Below are 21,030 nucleotides of genomic sequence, written 5' to 3' on the forward strand. Positions count from 1 at the left end.
GAATTGTGAAAAGACGTGGACATCAGCACTTTTTCGGCACATTGAGACAGACGTGCGGAGGAATTCCGCGCGTCGCAGCGGTGCTGCATGGCGCACAGCAACGCCGTGATGAAGCCTCACGGTACATGTTCTGGCATGTCCAGGCACATCCACAATTTCTCGGATAATCACTCGATGGAAAAACCACAGACAGCTGTCTGAACCCATCTCAAAGCCGTCCTGTGAGACCAAAACGGAGCTGGTTTTGTCTCGCTCCTGTAGCGAATCCATCGTGACGCGGGAAGCCTCCGCTCGGCTTTCCATGACAAAATCTTTTGTTAAAAGTGAAATCTGCTGGAAAATGGTTGATGTCCAGCTCTTGTGATAACCAGAGAAATGGCACACGATGGTCACGGATCCATACAGCCATCCGTTTAGAAATGAAATGGTCATTCAGCCTGTCGATGGCGGCTTCGGAGCACAGCGTGCCCCACAGCCGCTGGGGGCCGTCCTTAAAGCGACAGTAACACTCCTTATTCTCTACCAAGCCCGTAACATTTTCACCGAAAGCCAGATAAATTTTTCTAATGGTTTCCAGCTGCCAGTCTCTAACAGTTTCTGAAAAAATTCTGATGGAAAAAAAGCCCAAATCATTCCGCCATTTCCTGACAATGAAAATCCGACGAGGGGGCTGGACCACTCCTCACTCAAAGCCTGCTCACAGGCGAATGACGCAACCGACAGGTGTGGAAAAACTCACGCATGCGCACGAGGGTTCAAGCTTGTCTGACGCAATCACACGTGATTCAAATCCATATGGTTTTTGAAAAAATAATAAGGTCGGATACTTTTCTAATAGACCTGGTATTATTTCCAAATTACAGGGACTAGTTGGTGTTTACTTTGGGAAATGTGGTGACTCTGTTTCTTTCCAGAGAAGTTAAAGTGGGTTCGAAGTAAAGTTGGCCGCTGCATCACTGCACTTTGCTAACATCCTCTGATGATATTAAAACATCTTTTCTCTCACCTTTGACTGACGCCCGGACACCTACTGTATGTCAGCAACCTTGCAAGCGCTCAGCATTTCCAATGTGACTTCCAGCTGCACATGCCAGAGCGGAATATCGACTGAAAGCACGCTTTTATCAGGTGTCGCTCTCGGAGTGCTTCCCCTTACACAGCGCATAATGCAGAAAGCATAACGGGTCCGGCCGTTCACTACACTCGTGAATCATTTGCTGCAGAAACGACCATCTTTCAAGCCCTCATGTTGTTTCATTACCGCCTGATGAAGTAGTCCAGCCCCATGAAGTGTGGAATCTTGTTTAGCTTGGCCAAGCTTGCATGACCTCGGACATTTATTATTACCATATGTGGAACTCTTTCACTGTAAATCCACACAGAGCTTTTCTTTTTGGCGTATACTCTGTAGTGTAGTAGAATCCCATTTTTACCCTGTTAAATTTTTAAGCGATGTGAAGTTTGAAGAGGTATCCTTCTGCAAGATCTGTCTTATCACTAAATGATGAAACCAGCTCCTCAGATGGTTCTTAGCTCTGCAGACAAACGGAGGTCAGCGTCGTGTGTCTGGAAAATGGTGTTCAGTGAGTCTGCTTTTGACTTCTCCCAAATAACTCCATCACTCTTGGCATGTGTCGGTCCGTCTGTTCATATCTGTCACTTTTGTCCCTTATCGCTCTCCAGCTCTGAGTTTTGTGCATATTCATGAGCCACATTACTCTCTTGTGGTCGTTCACTAGTGATTTATCATTCGCGACTGAACAAATCCCAGAGAATAATGAGTGAAATGATCAGAGGTCTTCTCTTTCAAACATTGTCTTCTGGCTCTGATTATTGAGACAAAAGTTCAAACTAGCTTCATTCATTCATGTGGCATAACAGACTGAACTGCCAATACGCCACATGAAAGACCAATTTTGACTCCTTGTTCTTTCACTGATGGCCAAAGGTCAGAGTAGCTCCATGTGAATATAAGATGGACCAATGAACTGACTCAACAGTATGAATTTCTAATGACTGTTGAACTGAACTCAGTGAATGGAATGAACTGCTGCAAGGAGAAGATGTTGCAGTGAAAAGTGAATGAAAATGTACTTATCAACAAATCAAAAAAGAAACTGTCTCAAGACCTAAAATTCCACTCAAGATCAGTCACAAGGAAACCATGACAAATTCTCTTCTAACAGGAAGAAACATCAAGCAGAACCACGTTCTTTGGAGGAGACATCTGTTATAAGAATTTGGCTGAAAGAGCAGGAAGAGAATAACAGCAATAAGAAGGTAAGTTATGTCTTGTATAATACATTCCAATTCTAAGGTAGAACTCTACTAGTGTATACTAAGGTATATCTAAATATATAAAAAAAGAAGAGTAGAATAGAGTTGAGTAGAGCCACTTAGGTGTCTGGTCTTGAGAATCAGGGGTGGTAGTTTGAAAAGCTTTTTTATCCCATGGGAACTCTCCCTACCCACCTAAGCAGCTCAAGAATATGGACATATCATAATCATATATCATAGGACATATCATAAGAAAATAGACATCATGTACTTAATTGATATTTACACAATAAGGCTAGTAAACAACCAGCCCAGTCTCACGTTTTTTTTTTCGTGCTCCCGTGACAAAATTAGTCAACTTTTCATGAGTCTCCAAAGACTAGTACCAAAGACATGTAGTCATCACCTGAGGGTCGCTAACCAGTGACCAAGTCTCACAACCATATAGCAAGACAGCAAACACCAACACTTGGACTTGGTCTTTATTCTCCTGCAAACATATAAGCATCACCAAACACCCCTGTCCAGGGACCTCATTCATAAGCTCTGCCAAAACATCTCTCAATCTTAAAGGCTGAAAATCCAGAGATATCAATGTCCCTGTCAAGATAAACGAATGCCCCTACGAGTTCAACACCTCTACCACATAGAGATTTCTGGTAGCCGAGTCAGGAATTCAATGAAATTCTGTATCTTAGTCTTGATCCACGACAGTTAATCCCAGACACTCTGATTTTCAAGCGCTTCAATTAGGGTAGGCATTGATTCTTCAAAGATCACAGTATCGCCCACAAAGTCAATGTCAGTAAACCTTTCCATGCCCACAAAGGCACTTAAGCCACTGGTTTCTACAACCCTATCCAACACCCAGTGCATGTAGGCACTAATGAGTGTAGAACCCAGAACTCGTCTTTGTTGAATGCCAGTATTCAATGGAAAAAATTCAGAGATTCTGCCCTCGCTGTGTACAGGCTGGCTATCGTGTCCAGCAACTTCTTGAGGATTCAATGAATTCTTGGTATGTCCCAGAACAGCCTGGTCAGATTAATCAAAAGTGAAAATCAACATAGGTTGCAAAGAAGCATTGAAGATATTTATGCTTCCATTCAGTGGCTACTCAGGTCAGGCCTGGGGGCGTGCGCTGGTGCCGTGCATCATCACATCCACCACACTACGGAACAGACTTGTGTCTTGAATGGCAACCACCCAGGCAGACTCACAGTGTGTACTGTAAAAAGCCCAAAAATATGAAGGAATGAATAAGCAAAGGAACGAGGCTTTGTAGTACTTCAAATAACTGGCTCCATGGAATGAGTGACTTTTTGTCATCAGTATCTCATGTTCTATGCAAACATTCTGCTACACGTCCTGCTTTTCTGCTCTCCTCTGTCCAAATATGCCATCCTTCCTTAATGACTGTCCAGAAATCCCCTATGAGTTAGTGCTCCGAGGTTAAAATCTCATCTTGTCTCACGGTGATTGAAACCATGTCAGTAGCTTCAAAATTGTGTCAAAATAAAAGCATCTACAAAAGTGCCAATTGTGGTAATATTGACTGTTCAAACAGGCTGCACGCATCTAAGGCTGCCAGAGAATTTATTTTAGTAATGAGATGGAGAGATGCCCTACGCATATCACAGCTTGGGCTTAGATTTTTTTTTTTTTTTTTGCACCGTCGAATGAGGTGATGCCGTAATTTGTGCATGAGGGGAAAACACACAGCCATTTAGTGATGGGATCCAGCTCTGTTCAGTGGCACTCTCCCAGCCCATCTGGCTTCATTTACAATCTAGTTGGAGTCAAACACACACACACACACACACACACACACACACACACACACACACACACACACACACACACACACACACACACACACACACACACACACACACACACACACACACACACACATATACATGCATATGAACATTATACTTGGCTGTCTTCATTTTTATTGGTCAGCCTTGATTTATAACCATCAAAGTCCAAAATAATTGGCTGACACTGGATGTCTTTTATAAGTCATGTTTTGGGGGCAAAGCTTTGGCGGCAAAAAAGAAAAAAGAAAATGAGAAAAAAGTTGGAAACTGAGTGAAAACAGAAGGAATGCATGACGTGATGCCTTGAGAAGGAGCAGCAAAGTCTTTCCAGCCGAGCTTCCATTTGTGTGTTTTTATAGCAGGCGCCTCCTTGGCCAGCTATGTATGGTCATGCCAAGTACTTGTGTACACAGCGTTGGCTAGGTCATGAAACTTGTACAATAAAAAACATCTTTGCACAGTGACTTGAAAAAAGAAAACCGCAGAGCTGCAGCAGAGCTAAATGCCAGAGAAAATGACAAAACAAGACTAAGCTTTAGCCATTCAGAAAATAATTACTGTAATTTTAAGTCTATTACACTGGAATAAACATGTTTTTAGAAAGATGCATGAAAAAGCACTTGAATGTGGATTTCTTTTGCTTCAACGAAGGATTTTTTACATCGATTTTTCTTTGTGTGTTTTAATTTATATTGTGGCAAACCAGGAAAGAAGAATGCGCAACAAGATTGAGATTTAGTTTTTCTTGGCAACACCTATGCCCCCTACGCCGCACGACCCCTGTGGTTGAACCACAACGTAATTTGGGCACTTTGCAATTTAAGAATTCCACATTGTTTGTGGCCACCCCAAACCAAACACAAAGACAGGCGCAACTCCACAACAAAAAGTGACAATATAGTCAAGGTACAATGTCAACGCTAACAGTTCCAACTAGACCAGCGCGAATGTCGAGTTTTAGACGAAAGTCTTCTTCGGATTGCTATATTATAGGCTATATGCTACATTATCCTATTATACAACAGGTGCTACAGCTTCATGATGAAATGGTGCGGAGGAGGTTTTTCTTAAACAGAAGACTTGGAAGTTCAGCTACACTTTGCTAAAATGGCACATGGGAGATGCAACTTGAGATTTGATCTGTTGTATGAAAATCCTTCTCTGCTTCGTGGCACTGTGAAACTGAGTAGTGATGCAAGATGCAAAACTTGCACTCTGCACAGTTTCTTCAATGGCAGCCACAGACGCCTATAACTTCTTGAGGGTTGTCTGAGTGACTTGGCGGCTTTCATCGCTAGTCTCCTTCTTGCACGGGCGCTGCCTCTGCCTCCTCCACACAGATTTAACATACAGGACCATAGAGTTTGTAATTCTTCATGACTAGTCTAAGACATATACAGTTGTTACACCGAAGAGTGGCATTACTTATGCAACCTATCATTTTGCCTGAATTTCTTTTTTTAGTGGTGTTATTGCAACATTTAGACATGTAATAGCTGAAGGCTTCACATACTATTTTTGCCATGGTATTTACCTTTCTCCTGGCCGTCATATCAGCCAGCTCTCTCCCTTTATCAGTCATACTGCTAACAGTCAATGTCCCGACTCTTTCTCCCACTGCCTCTGGACACCATCTTTGCCTCATCTTCTTCACCCAACAGTAGCCCGATTTTCATCAGCACTCCACTGGACAAGAGCACTGGTGGCAGCTGTTGTTAAGCCAGGCCTCCACTAATCTGGCATGGAAATTAGATTTGTGATCTGCGTGTTGGGCTTGGCAAAATTTACGCAACCCTACTCATTGATCTGGGCTTGGGACCAACACTCAAAATGCATGGGTTTGTCCACCCAATGTAGCTAAAGTTTTACAAAGTTTATGGTGTCGGCCTTCCTTCTTCTTCCCTACTCATGTATCCAGGCTTGGGACCAGCACTTAGAATGCACCGGCTGTACACCACATATTCAGTTTCAGTTCAATTAAAGTAAAAGCAGTTAGTCCTACACAGGCCCTGAGGCCCGTTGGTGCCCATGCTTATCTTTGGATTCCGTAGCATCCAGCAGATGAGAGTCTACAACTCCCTCAGGACGGGATGCCAGTCCAACGTAGGTTACTTCCTCAGCCAAAGCCAGTACCCATTTTCATCTGGGTGGACTGAGACAATGTAGATTAAGTGTCTTGTCCAAGGATATAGACAGATAGCATGAATAGGATTTAAACCCAGGTCTACATATCAGCAGACCAGCACCTTATCCACTCAGCTACCTGCTCTAAATTCACTTTGCTTTACATTTATTTAATTTTATATGAAGCTAGTTTTGAAGTCAATCAGCTTTATATTTGTTTCGTGGATGTCCATGCAGCAGTAATGAGCACTTCCCAGCAAAAATGATTTGGTTCCACCAAAACCCAGGTAATTAGGGGTCAAAGCTTGACTAGGGCTGGAAACAGCGATGCTTTCCAACTGCTGTTCCCACTTCCTTGCTATGATCAAAATTCCTGAGGAAGTCTTTTTTTTCTGAACAATATTCCCAATGTGCTTGCTTAGGGGAAGGGTCAAGTTAAAACTTATTCATAAGAAGCACCTTTAAGTGACAGGTATTGTCATTGTCATATTTAAAAAAAAAAAAAAAATCAATTCAGTCCATTGCCCAATCACCTCTGACCTTTATGTGTACCAAGAAGAGAATATTTCTATCATTGTTGTTGCTTTTTGGTAGAACACGTGTTTGAACAGATATGAAGGTAATTAAATTTTGAATATTGATAAATATAGACTGGCAGGCTGCAGTACAGCATGGTTATCTGCATGCACAACACTTCATGCACGTGGTGGGAACAAAGGCTGTGATTCAGTCTACAACCCCAATTCCAATGAAATTGGGACGTTGTGAAAAATGTAAATAAAAACAGAATACAATGATTTGCAAATCCTCTTCAACCTATATTCAGCTGAATACACCACAAAGACAAGATTATTTAATATTCAGACTGACAGACTTTGTTGGTTTTGAGCAAATATTTGCACATTTTGAAATGGATGCCTGCAACACATTTCAAAAAATTTTGGACAGGGCAACAAAAGACTGGGAAAGTTGATGAATGCTCAAAGAACACCTAATTAGAAACAGGTGAGTGTCATGATTGGGTATAAAAGGAGCATCCCCAAAAGGCTCAGCCATTCACAAGCAAAGATGGGGCGAGGATCACCACTATGTGAACAACTGTGTGGAAAAAATAGTCCAACAGTTTAAGAACAATGTTTCTCAATGTTCAATTACAAGGAATTTAGGGATTCATCATCTACAGTACATAATATAATCAGAAGATTCAGAAAATCTGGAGAACTTTCTACATGTAAGCAGCAAGGCCGAACACCAACACTGAATGCCTGTGACCTTCGATCCCTCAGGCGGCACTGCATTAAAAACCAACATCATTGTGTAAAGGACCTTACCGCGTGGGCTCAGGAACACTTCAGAAAACCATTGTCAGTTAACACAGTTCATCGCTACATCTACAAGTTCAAGTTAAAACTCTACCATGCAAAGTGAAAGCCATACATCAACAACATCCAGAAACGCGGCACAACACCATGAATCAGTTATAAGTCTCAGTGTGGTGCAACAGTGATCTGATGTAAGGTTTTAGTGTGAACACTGTACCGCACCGCATGCATCGCATGTTCATGCACGTGGCAACTGGTTGCAATTAATCCTAATCAGTACCTGAAACTAAACTCATATTAGCACAATAGTTGATTTGAAAAAGTGTTTTTGTTCATTTCCTATCTACTCTAAGTGCAAGTTAAAACTCTACCATGCAAAGCGAAAGCCAAACATCAACAACATCCAGAAATGCCGCTGCCTTCTCTGGGCCCAAGCTCATTTGAAATCGACATACGCAGAGTGGAAAAGTGTGCTGTGGTCTGATGAGTCCACATTTCAAATTGTTTTTGGAAATCATGGATGTTGTGTCCTCCAGACAAAAGAGGAAAAAGACCATCCAGATCGTTACCAGTGCAAAGTTCAAAAGCCAGCATCTGTGATGGTATGGGGGTGTGTTAGTGCCCATGGCATGGGCAACTTACACATCTGTGATGGCACCATCAATAGTGAAAGGTACATCCAGGTTTTGGAGCAACACATGCTGCCATCCAAGCAACATCTTTGTCAGGGACGTCCCTGCTTATTTCAGCAAGACAGTGCCAAGCCACATTCTGCACATGTTACAACAGAGTGGCGTCATCGTAAAAGAGGGCGGGTACTAGACTGGCCTGCCTGCAGCCTAGACCTATCACCCATTGAAAATGTGTGGCATATTATAAAGCGCAAAATACGACAACAGAGACCCCGGACTGTTGAACAACTGAAGTCGTACATCAAGCAAGAATGGGAAAGAATTCCACCTACAAAGCTTCAACAATTAGTGTCCTCAGTTCTCAAACGCTTATTGAGTGTTGTTAGAAGGAAAGGTGATGTAACACAGTGATAAACATACCACTGTCCCAGTTTTTTGGAAACGTGTTGCAGGCATCCATTTCAAAATGAACAAATATTTGCACAAAAACAATAAAGTTTATCAGTTTGAACATTAAATATCTTGTCTTTGTGGTGTATTCAATTGAATATATGCTGAAGAGGATTTGCAAATCATTGTATTCTGTTTTTATTTACATTTTACACAATGTCCCATCTTCATTGGAATTGCGGTTGTACATCGTTATGAGTTGCTTGGTCCCTGCGGGGGCTCGGGAGGCGGTCTGCATACGGGGCTTGGACACCATGTATACGTGCTGGCAGCTCTAGTTTCGACTTGGAGTTATTCCATCTGTGGGGATTTTCTCTGGCCTCATCTCACCATCAAAACATGAACATTAGGTTCAATCTCCCAATAGTGGCTGGTGGTAGGCCTGGAACTCCAGCCACTGTAAAAACATTCTTCCCATTCAAAACCACACGGTAGTGGCGCCTGGTGCGTTGCTAAGGTGTCATTTCCATACACACGCACACACACACACGTCCTCAGTCTGATCTGACCTTCTTTCAGAGATGGCCACACTGCAGCACCACCTGTCAACTTGATGAACTTCAATCATCATCTACCTCAAAACTATAACATGCATAAGCAGCACATGAATTTTCTGTTAATCTTTTTCCTCCTACATTTGGTTTCATTGTAGTTTCTGTGACACGGCAGCACTTGAAAGCCTCAGTACAGCTCACTAATGACTGCACACAGACAAACACTCACGTTTTATATCTGAAATTGGATTTATTTTTCCACTTTCACAGTACGTGTTGCACAGTGTGCTTAATGTACTTCACATTAAAGCATTTATGATAACAGGAATTACATCACACAACACCATAAATCAGTTCTAAGTCTGTGTGGTGCAACAGTGATCTGATTTGAGGTTTTAGTGTGAACACTGTAACCTGCATGCATCGCATGTTCATGCACGTGGAAACTGGTTGCAATTAATCTGAATCACTACCTGAAACTAAACTCATATTACACAATAGTTTATTTGAAAAATTGTTTTTGTTAATTTCCTATCTTTGAAATAAACTTTTACCTCAACATGTCCAGGATCTGTTTAAAATGAGGGAGTCCAGCTATAATTTGAGAGCAACATTATTAAACTCAAACTACTGTAAAAAGTCATAGTGTTTCCATAAAAGGTGTAAATATTTGGAATAACTGATAGCATTAAATTATCTGGTACCTTAGTTGGCTTTAAAATACTTTATAAAAATCAATATAATTACTTGTTGTATGAAGAATTAGGTTAACTGATTTTGCTATTTGTAGTTTTTTTATTGTGCGTTGTGCACTATTGTTTGTTCTATTGTGCTGAGAAATTTTATCTCACTGAATATTCTATATTGTCTGTGCTTGTTTTGTTCTTTTTGGAATTTATGAGTGTATATATATATATATATATATATATATATATATATATATATATATATATATATATATATATATATATATATATATACATACACTCAACAAAAATATAAACGCAACACTTTTGGTTTTGCTCCCATTTTGTATGAGATGAACTCAAAGATCTCAAACTTTTTCCACATACACAATATCACCATTTCCCTCAAATATTGTTCACAAACCAGTCTAAATCTGTGATAGTGAGCACTTCTCCTTTGCTGAGAAAATCCATCCCACCTCACAGGTGTGCCATATCAAGATGCTGATTAGACACCATGATTAGTGCACAGGTGTGCCTTAGACTGTCCACAATAAAAGGCCACTCTGAAAGGTGCAGTTTTGTTTTATTGGGGGGGGATACCAGTCAGTATCTGCTGTGACCACCATTTGCCTCATGCAGTGCAACACATCTCCTTCGCATAGAGTTGATCAGGTTGTCAATTGTGGCCTGTGGAATGTTGGTCCACACCTCTTCAATGGCTGTGCGAAGTTGCTGGATATTGGCAGGAACTGGTACACGCTGTCGTATACGCCGGTCCAGAGCATCCCAAACATGCTCAATGGGTGACATGTCCGGTGAGTATGCCGGCCATGCAAGAACTGGGACATTTTCAGCTTCCAAGAATTGTGTACAGATCCTTGCAACATGGGGCCATGCATTATCCTGCTGCAACATGAGGTGATGTTCTTGGATGTATGGCACAACAATGGGCCTCAGGATCTCGTCACGGTATCTCTGTGCATTCAAAATGCCATCAATGAAATGCACCTGTGTTCTTCATCCATAACAGACGCCTGCCCATACCATAACCCCACCACCACCATGGGCCACTCGATCCACAACATTGACATCAGAAAACCGCTCACCCACACGACGCCACACACGCTGTCTGCCATCTGCCCTGAACAGTGTGAACCGGGATTCATACGTGAAGAGAACACCTCTCCAACGTGCCAAATGCCAGCGAATGTGAGCATTTGCCCACTCAAGTCGGTAACGACGATGAACTGGAGTCAGGTCGAACCCCGATGAGGACGATGAGCATGCAGATGAGCTTCCCTGAGACGGTTTCCGACAGTTTGTGCAGAAATTCTTTGGTTATGCAAACCGATTGTTTCAGCAGCTGTCCGAGTGGCTGGTCTCAGATGATCTTGGAGGTGAACATGCTGTATGTGGAGGTCCTGGGCTGGTGTGGTTACATGTGGTCTGCGGTTGTGAGGCCGGTTGGATGTACTGCCAAATTCTCTGAAACGCGTTTGGAGACGGCTTATGGTAGAGAAATGAACATTCAATACACGAGCAACAGCTCTGGTTGACATTCCTGCTGTCAGCATGCCAATTGCACGCTCCCTCAAATCTTGCGACATCTGTGGCATTGTGCTGTGTGATAAAACTGCACCTTTCAGAGTGGCCTTTTATTGTGGGCAGTCTAAGGCACACCTGTGTACTAATCATGGTGTCTAATCAGCATCTTGATATGGCACACCTGTGAGGTGGGATGGATTATCTCAGCAAAGGAGAAGTGCTCACCATCACAGATTTAGACTGGTTTTTGTATATATATATATATATATATATATATATATATATATATATATATATATACGAGGTCGTGATTGTGCATGAGCTGGACATGCCCCAACATGTCCCGGAAGGCTTCATCACGGCGTTGCTTTGCGCCATGTGGCTCCACCACGATGCGCGGAACTCCTCCGCACGTCTGTCTTAATGTGCTGAAAAAGTGCTGATGTCTACGTCTTTTCACAATTCCTGTGCTAGTCAGACGACATACCGGATCAAGACAGCGTCCAGTTTAGAAATGAACGGCACATTCCACTGTTACAGGGGTTTTTGTCATGGAAAGAGGAGCGGAATTCCGCGCGTCGCGGTGGAGCCGCATGGCGCAAAGCAACGCCGTGATGAAGCCTTCCGGGACATGTTGGGGCATGTCCAGCTCATGCACAATCACAATCGGATAATCACACGACTGAAAAGCAACCGGAATCCATCTGAAATCCACCTGAAAGCCGTCCTGTGAAACCAACACGGAGGTGGTTTTGTGCCGCGTAATGAACGGCTCCGTGGCGCGTCCCTCCGCTTTTCTTTCCATGAAAAAAACTCCTGTAACAGTGGAATGTGCCGAAAAAGTGCTGATGTCCACGACTTCTGCCTTTTTGTGAAAGTCAGACGAGGTCCCGGATCAACAAAGCCTTCATGTTGGAAATGATCTGGTTGTTTCAGCGGGGTCTGAGCACGTCGATCGGTGCTGGGAGCGCGCCGCGCTCTCAGCAGTTGTGGGCCGTCCTTAAAGCGGCAGTAACACTCCTTAATCTGTATAATCCCCATAAAATCGTCCCTGAAAGCCATATTAATTTTCCGAACGGTGTCCACCTGGAGGTCTCTCACAGTTTCTGGAAAAAAATTGATGCAGCAAAGCTCCAAATTGTTCAGACATTTATTCGCAATAAAAAAACGAGAGGAGTGGACCAGTGCTCACACAAAGCCTGCTCACAGGCGAATGACGCAACCGACAGGCGTGAAAAAACTCACGCATGCGCACAAAGGTTCAAGCTAGTCTGATGCAATCACACGTGATTCAAATCCATATGGTTTTTGAAAAAAATAAAAAGGTCGGATACTTTTCTAACAGACCTCGTATTAATGGTAAAGGGGTGGGTGTTTATAAGCTTTTGCTTCTGCCTACATCCTTTTGACGGTGCAAAGGTGTGAAATTGTTTGTTTTTTGTTTTACGAGATTTTTTGTTAAGTATGTGTGTGTGTGTGCTGAATAAACTCATTCATTCATTCATTCATTCATTCAAATTGCGTCATATATTGAGATACTTAGTGTTTGCTGGACACAGTGCAAACACATCTTCATAATAATCATCATCATTTCTAGATCACCCTGCAGTAGACTGGGATCCTGTCCATGGTGTACCCTGCATCTCGCCCAGTGACTGCTGGGATAGAGCGCCCCCCCATGACCTTTAATTGGAATAAGCGGATATAGAAAATGAATGAAAGAATTTATATATAACTTTCAGTTGTACACACAAAGTGTTGCACAAAGTAAAATACAATAAAAAGGACAATAATGGTGTCTGCCATCCAGGGCCCAAGACGTGGTGTCCGTGGGCATGGTGATGCACAGACTTGACTTAGTGCAGAAATGTAGAGAGATTTATGAGTGAAAATGGTGAATAAAATAGATTTTGTTTGTGTTTTTCTACCAGATATAGATTGTCAGATTGTCACTAATGTCAGGGCGCTACCATGGAAGGTGCTCAGCTGCACACCGGGAGCAACTTGATGATTAAGGACTCTGCCAAAGAACCTTTCATTTTCATTTATTTATATCGTGCCAAATCACAAGGTTGCCTCAAGGCACTTCACACAAGTAAGGTCTAATCTTACCAACCCCCAGAGCAACAGTGGTAAAGAAAAACTCCCTCTGAGGAAGAAACCTTAAGCAGACCAGACTCAAAGTGGTGACCCTCTGCTTGGGCCATGCTACAAACATAAATTACAAAAGAATTCACAAAACGAATACACAGGAAATGTTGCCGGTGCACAGGATGGTTTCTGGAACAGACACCACACCCATCTCTGGATGGAGCTGCACCTGAAACAGAGAGAAAAGAAAAAAAAAAGCAGAATCAAGCATCAGAAAGACAACAAATACATTGCAATTTGTCAGAATTAAGCAACAAGAAAAACAGAAGAAATACTAAGGCGATCGCGGGCCACTAGCCCTAAGCTTCACTAAAAGACCCAGAATTTAGATCAAATTGAAGCCGCTGCACGCTCTGTTACCTAATAACATGAATTTAAAGCGTAAAAAGCATAGTAACATACTATGCCAGTATGCTAGCCATATGAAAGGGAAAATAAGTGCGTCTTAAGTCTGGACTTGAAAGTCTCCACAGAATCTGCCAGTTTTATTGATGTGGGGAGATCATTCCACAGAACAGGGGCACGATAAGAGAAAGCTCTGTGACCCACAGACTTTTTATTCACCCTAGGGACATTAAGTAGTCCTGCACCTTGAGAACGCAAAGCCTGGGCCGGTACATAAGGTTTAATTAGGTCAGCTAGGTAGGGATGTGCCAGTCCGTGAAGAATTTTATAGGCTAGTAGGAGAACCTTCAAATCTGATCTCACTGGGACAGGAAGCCAGTGAAGGGATGTCAAAATGGTATAATATGCTCAAACTTTCTGCTTCATGTCAAGTCTGGCAGCAGCATTTTGAACCAGTTGGAGAGCCCTAATGCTGGACTACGGTAAACCAGAAAATAGAACATTGCAGTTGTCCAATCTAGAAGAGACAAACGCATGAAGCAGCGTCTCAGCTTCAGCCATAGACAGGATGGGATGAATCTTCGCTATATTTCGCAGGTGGAAGAAAGCAGTCATCTGTACAGCTTATTGATTTTCCTCATCTAATATGGGATCAAAGCAAGGATCTTCTTTTCACTAGTCTTCCTCTCTAACATCCTTTATTAGAAGCTCCTGCTCAAACTCTATTCCTTGAAATTGACACTAAATCAACAGTTTGTTTCGCATTTAAAAATGGCTGAGAAACTTGAATGATGTAAAAAAAAAAAATTGAAGTCAAACGAATAAGGCAGGAGAACTAGACAGACGAGATGAGCCAATTTTTTTTCTTCCTTTCTTTTTTTTAAGTTATTGGAAAGCAGCCTAAAAATGTGCCTGTCGCAGATGTTTGGACAGAAGGTGTTTGCATGCTGTTCGTTTATACACTGCCATACGGGACACAGTATGACCACCACAATAACCAGTAAGTAACACTCTCCACGTGCACGACGCCTCGCCAACTTCTACCTTCTGTTTGTGCGGGGAACGTGTACCCCTGTGGATTGAGACATACCTTCGTGCTCCTGATTCGCCCCGCTGCCAATGATAATGATGAACGGCAACGGCATTGAGCTTGGAAGGGCATTTAACTGATTTCTATTTTATTGATTTATTTATTTTTGCTTTAAATGAGTTTGAGCTGTAAACGCCGATATGTGCACAGATTGGTGTAGACTTGTCAAAACTCCCACATATGCAGACTTCTTTGTGACACGCGAGCCCCGCTCTGCTACTCTCCACTGCAGAAAGTTGCCTGGGCCATCTGTCATTGTGCCCGTGAAGGTGAACAGACTGTGTGCCTCAATTGGTTCCAAGTTTCTCATGGTACCACACCCACTACATATTGCAGAGGCACGGCATCACTGTCACAAGGTATATGCTGCATATTCATCAGTGTCACCAGGTTGTAGCGTTCTGCCCTCATCACTGCCGACTTCTCCTGAAATTTCAAAATGATGGTGTTGAATGGGCTGATCATCCACTGTAGTTAATAACAAGGATCCTGTGTGATTATGTAACACTTATTTGCATGAATAAATCAGGTCCTGTGTGTGTGTGTGTGTGTGTCTCCTGCTTACAGATTCATTTGCAGCCTGTTTCTTTGAGATATCTGTGCGTTAATGCACCACATTGAGGATGAATAGAACTCTAAACATAAGCAGTTCATTTTTATCCTTGAGCAATTGTTTTGAGTATAAAATCTGGGCTTATTTAACAAAGATCCACTTTGGTCTTAAGTATGACACAAAGCAGAAAAGCTGCAATACACAAATGAAGCAACAAGCATTTGATTTACTTGAAAGCTGATACTGCTGAATTAACACAGTTCCTCATAGGGGTGGAAAAATCAAATGCTTTAACAAGACCAGTCAGAGTGTTTTGATGTCTGCCAAGTGTTGACAAGGACTTAAAGATATGTGATTCACATCGTGACCTGGACTTTATTTGGATCCGGATTCCATAACACAGTGCAGTAATTGCATACTGATCCAGAATGGGCCGACTGATCAAGATGTTGCAATCTGATATTTAATTCACAAGCTGAAACAAAATACTGTCTTCCTGAACTTGGTTTTACATCGTGATGTCATATCTTTCTGCTGTAGAACCTGCATATTGATCTGGATCACTCCCAACAAATCCTGAGCCAGAATAAAGATCCAGATCACCTCCAAAATTCAGTGGAGTGTTCCCTGCCCTCATATCTATCTGTGATGCAAATTTGGTGAGAATCGGTGAAGTCGTTTTGATGTAATCCTTCAAAGCCTATATAAAGTGAAATCTTTATCCAGAATCTGGATCTGGGTCACCTCCAAAATTCAGTGGAGTCTTCCCTGCCCTCATATCTATCTGTGGTGAAACTTTTGTCAAACTCCGTGCAGTAGTTTTGATGTAATCCTTAAAAGTCTTCAAAGTGAAATCCGGATCCAAAATCCAGATCCGGATCCAGATCACCTCCAAAATTTAATGGAGTCTTCCATGGCCTAACTCCAATGTATGTTGAAAATTTGGTGAAAATCCATGTTGTTTTGTCTTAATCCTTCAAAGCCTATATAAAGAGAAATCTTGATCCAGAATCTGGATCTGGGTCACCTCCAAAATTCAGTAGAGTCTTCCCTGCCCTCATATCTATCTGTGGTGAAACTTTTGTCAAACTCCGTGCAGTATTTTTGATGTAATCCTTAAAAGTCGTCAAAGTGAAATCCTGATCCAAAATCCGGATCCAGATCCAGATCTCCTCCTAAATTTAATGGACTCTTCCATGGCCTAACTCCAATCTATGGTGAAAATTTGGTGAAAATCCATGTTGTTTTGTCTTAATCCTTCAAAGCCTATATAAAGAGAAATCTTGATCCAGAATCTGGATCACCTCCCAAATTCAGTGGTGAGATAAATGTGTGTGTGTGTGTGTGTGTGTGTGTGTGTGTGTGTGTGTGTGTGTGTGTGTGTGTGTGTGTGTGTGTGTGTGTGTGTGTGTGTGTGTGTGTGTGTGTGTGTGTGTGAGAAAGCCTTGGCTACTGTTGTTTCTTATCTCTTGCGTTCTTTCATGTGGCCTCATATGAGAAGGATGAATGGGCACTAAACAGTGAATAAATGACATACATTAAATGAAGTCTATATAAAGAATCATTTGCATGTGCAGTCTTTGAAATCATTCATTTTTGTTTTGCAAAATGGTGATTGATTGAATTGCTATGCTGGTTTGCTTTCATTGCGGTCTTTGCAAGGTGCGCTTTAACAAAAAAAGGCGATTAGCCGGAACTGAAAGAGGGTCTGTCCCTGAATAAGCACCATGTGTCAGAAGGGCGCGCTCATTTACTGTGTAGGTCCGTGAACGTCTGTGCTTCTGTTTATGGTGGAGCAAATTCAAGCACCAGTGAAAAGCACTTTTTTTTTCCCCAATCAGCCAAACGCCATAAAAATTTCATTACTGGGACTATGTGAATGTGTGACCTCTAACTGTACATATAAAAAAGGTCAGCCCGCAATAATGAAGCTCGGTGTTAATACAGGATTTTTATTTATTTGTTTGATTCAGGCCGTGTGCGTTGGGGGGGGTGCTGCAACATTTTCAGTCGTTGAGTGCAGTTTGAATGTGTGTAAATTCAACAGCTGGCACAAAGTGTTGGTCTTGTGCAGAAGATCTGTGCAGCTATTTCCAATCTTGCCTTCAAATTTGATTTACCACCATTTGACCTTTAACCCTAATCACACCTCATCGTACCCTAAAGAGACTTAATTACTTTGACATACAGCAGTTAGGGTCATCAGGGGTCATTCTCTGTGATATCATTTCCTGTCACATGATCTCCTTGAACAGTAGAATGGCTCCTCGAATGCGGATTACAAAACATTAATATTTTCGAAAGTTGGTCTGATTGTAATACAATAAATTAATTAAAACATTCAGAACAATGTCCTGTTATTTTTATTTACTATTAAATTGTTCAAATGTAACAAGTTTAATTACGCTTTACAGTAGTGTTCAGAATAATAGTGCTATGTGACTAAAAAGATTAATCCAGGTTTTGAGTATATTTCTTATTGTTACATGGGAAACAAGGTACCAGTAGATTCAGTAGATTCTCACAAATCCAACAAGATCAAGCATTCATGATATGCACACTCTTAAGGCTATGAAATTGGGCTATTAGTAAAAAAAAAGTAGAAAAGTGGGTGTTCACAATAATAGTAGTGTGGCATTCAGTCAGTGAGTTTGTCAACTTTGTGGAACAAACAGGTGTGAATCAGGTGTCCCCTATTTAAGGATGAAGCCAGCACCTGTTGAACATTCTTTTCTCTTTGAAAGCCTGAGGAAAATGGGACGTCCAAGACATTTTTCTGAAGAATAGCGTGGAGAGGAGAAAACTTATACGCAGGTGCAAAAAATTATAGGCTGTTCATCTACAATGATCTCCAATGCTTTAAAATGGACCAAAAAAACCAGAGACGCGTGGAAGAAAACGGAAAACAACCATCAAAATGGATAGAAGAATAACCAGAATGGCAAAGGCTCATCCATTGATCAGCTTCAGGATGGTCAAAGACAGTCTGGAGTTACCTGTAATTGCTGTGACAGTTAGAAGACGCCTGTTTGAAGCTAATTTATTTGCAAGAAGAGGTTACAATTTGCCAAAGAACACATCAACTGGCCTAAAGAGAAATGGAGGAATATTTTGTGGACTGATGAGAGTAAAATTGTTCTTTTTGGGTCCAAGGGCCGCAGACAGTTTGTAAGACGACCCGCAAACTCTGAATTCAAGCCACAGTTCACAGTGAAGACAGTGAAGCATGGTGGTGCAAGCATCATGATATGGGCATGTTTCTCCTACTATGGTGTTGGGCCTATATATCACATACCAGGTATCATGGATCAGTTTGGATATGTCAAAATACTTGAAGAGGTCATGTTGCCTTATGCTGAAGAGGACATGCCCTTGAAATGGGTGTTTCAACAAGACAATGACCCCAAGCACACTAGTAAACGAGCAAAATCTTGGTTCCAAACCAACAAAATTAATGCCTCACAGATGTGAAGAAATCATGAAAAACTGTGGTTATACAACTAAATACTAGTTTAGTGATTCACAGGATTGCTAAGAAAGCAGTTTGAACATAATAGTTTTAAGTTTGTAGTGTCAACAGCAGATGCTACTATTATTGTGAACACCCCCTTTTCTACTTTTTTTTACTAATAGCCCAGTTTCATAGCCTTAAGAGTGTGCGTATCGTGAATGCTTGATTTTGTTAGATTTGTGAGAATCTACTGAATCTACTGGTACCTTGTTTCCCATGTAACAATAAGAAATATACTCAAAACCTGGATGAATCTTTTTAGTCACATAGCACTACTATTATTCTGAACACTACTGTATATGAAAATGACATCCCCCCTCCCCCATTATTCCCCAAATATTCTCTCAACTTGGTTAAAAAAAATGTAAAAAAAAAAAAAATAATAATAATGTATGCAAGTAAATGGTGAGATTATTTTAAAAATGTAACCTTTTAAATTACAAGGTGTAGACCTATTTGATTTTCTTTGAAATTCATTTAAGTCATAAAAAGGATTTTCTTCAGCCCCTCTACAACTTTGTTGCTTAGTAATTAAGGATTCACAAGCTTATATTGCCATTAAAATAAAAATTCACGTTTTCTGGAAACAATTTCAGATTTTGACCCACCTGAGTTTAAACACAGAAGCCAAAAGAAGGACAAAGTGGCAGAAAGTGAAGATGCAACAATAATCTTTGGCTTCTAAAGATGAAAAAACTCAAACATGTAATACATGAAGATAATATTGCCAGTAATATTTTCTATAAAAGGATTTATCCACTTGGCATTCTGTGTTTCTGACTCTTTGTGTAGGTTACATAAGAGTCTAAATAAATGCTTTGTTTGGCCGTTTGTGTACACGAGTTAATCTGACACAATTTCTGTCAGAAATTGGCTGTACCGCATCACATCTGTGTCCAAAATGACCGTCTTTGACAGTTATTGAGTAGGCTGGTGTTGTTTCCACATTATTTGATGGTATCTGTTTGTTATGCCCCTCCGGCACAGATCCTCTCCACTTGGAGGTTGAGGTTTCCCAGACGTATGGGTCTGGCTTCCTTCATCTGACTATAAGGATTGAATTAACTGAAGGAGAAGACTTTGATATTGTTGACTACACAGAATAATTGGAGATGATTGATACTCGTAGGTATGAAGGGAGGAATCTGGCATGAAGCTCCTACTGTAATCAGATTCATTTCGATGCCACTTTATTGGTTGTAATGCTTCATGGAAATTGTTTATACGCATTGTCAAATTATTCTGCAATTGTAGTTGTTGTTAGTGGGTAATTCGTTTGCAGTTTGTTGACAGAATCGCCACTTTACTAAGTGAATTTCTTTTTGGAACCTGACATGTTTCTGACAGATCTCCTTAGAATCTGTACTCATCTCTATGGGTCTTGTTTCATATCTTTTCCCTCAGTTTTGCAACTACAAGTGCCATTACTTCAGTGGAGCTAAATATAAATGAGTGATTGAGAAGTTATGAGCCTGACAGAGGAAGAGTAGGGCGTGGCTCTGCATCGTCTCCATTCTGAGAAACCAACATCTCTCGAGAGTGTGTGAAGCTTTGACTCAGTGGGTGCAAAGTTGAGAAATGTTGGTCCTATGTAGTGTCATAAAAGTGGCAAAACTATGTTGTAAACCAGGGGCCGGTTTCATAAAGCAGTCAAATCTTATTTAGTCAACTAAACTCACTTAGTTGACTAATTTTTTGATATTAGTCATTGCACAAACCGCTTAGTCAGCTAAAGTTTTGCGTTACCCGACTCATGTTTTTAGCCTGGTACAGAGGAGGCTAATCTTCTTTTAGTCAACAAAACTTAAGTGTCTTACCTCAAAAACCGACAGCTATCATGTACAGGGTTGTGAAATCTCCGCGGATCCGAGGAATTCCGCGGATTTCATCATGGGGAGGAGGGCGGTGTTAGTGTTGTACTCTGTAATTGTGCTCGTCACTGAGTTTTTAAAATACTTATCGCAAAGTGTTTCTTTTTTTTACGACATTGTGTAAGTTTTATAAGTCCGCGGACACTGATCTGT

The sequence above is a fragment of the Thalassophryne amazonica genome, chromosome 20 (genome assembly GCF_902500255.1).
Source record: "Thalassophryne amazonica chromosome 20, fThaAma1.1, whole genome shotgun sequence".
Lineage (NCBI taxonomy): Eukaryota > Metazoa > Chordata > Actinopteri > Batrachoidiformes > Batrachoididae > Thalassophryne > Thalassophryne amazonica.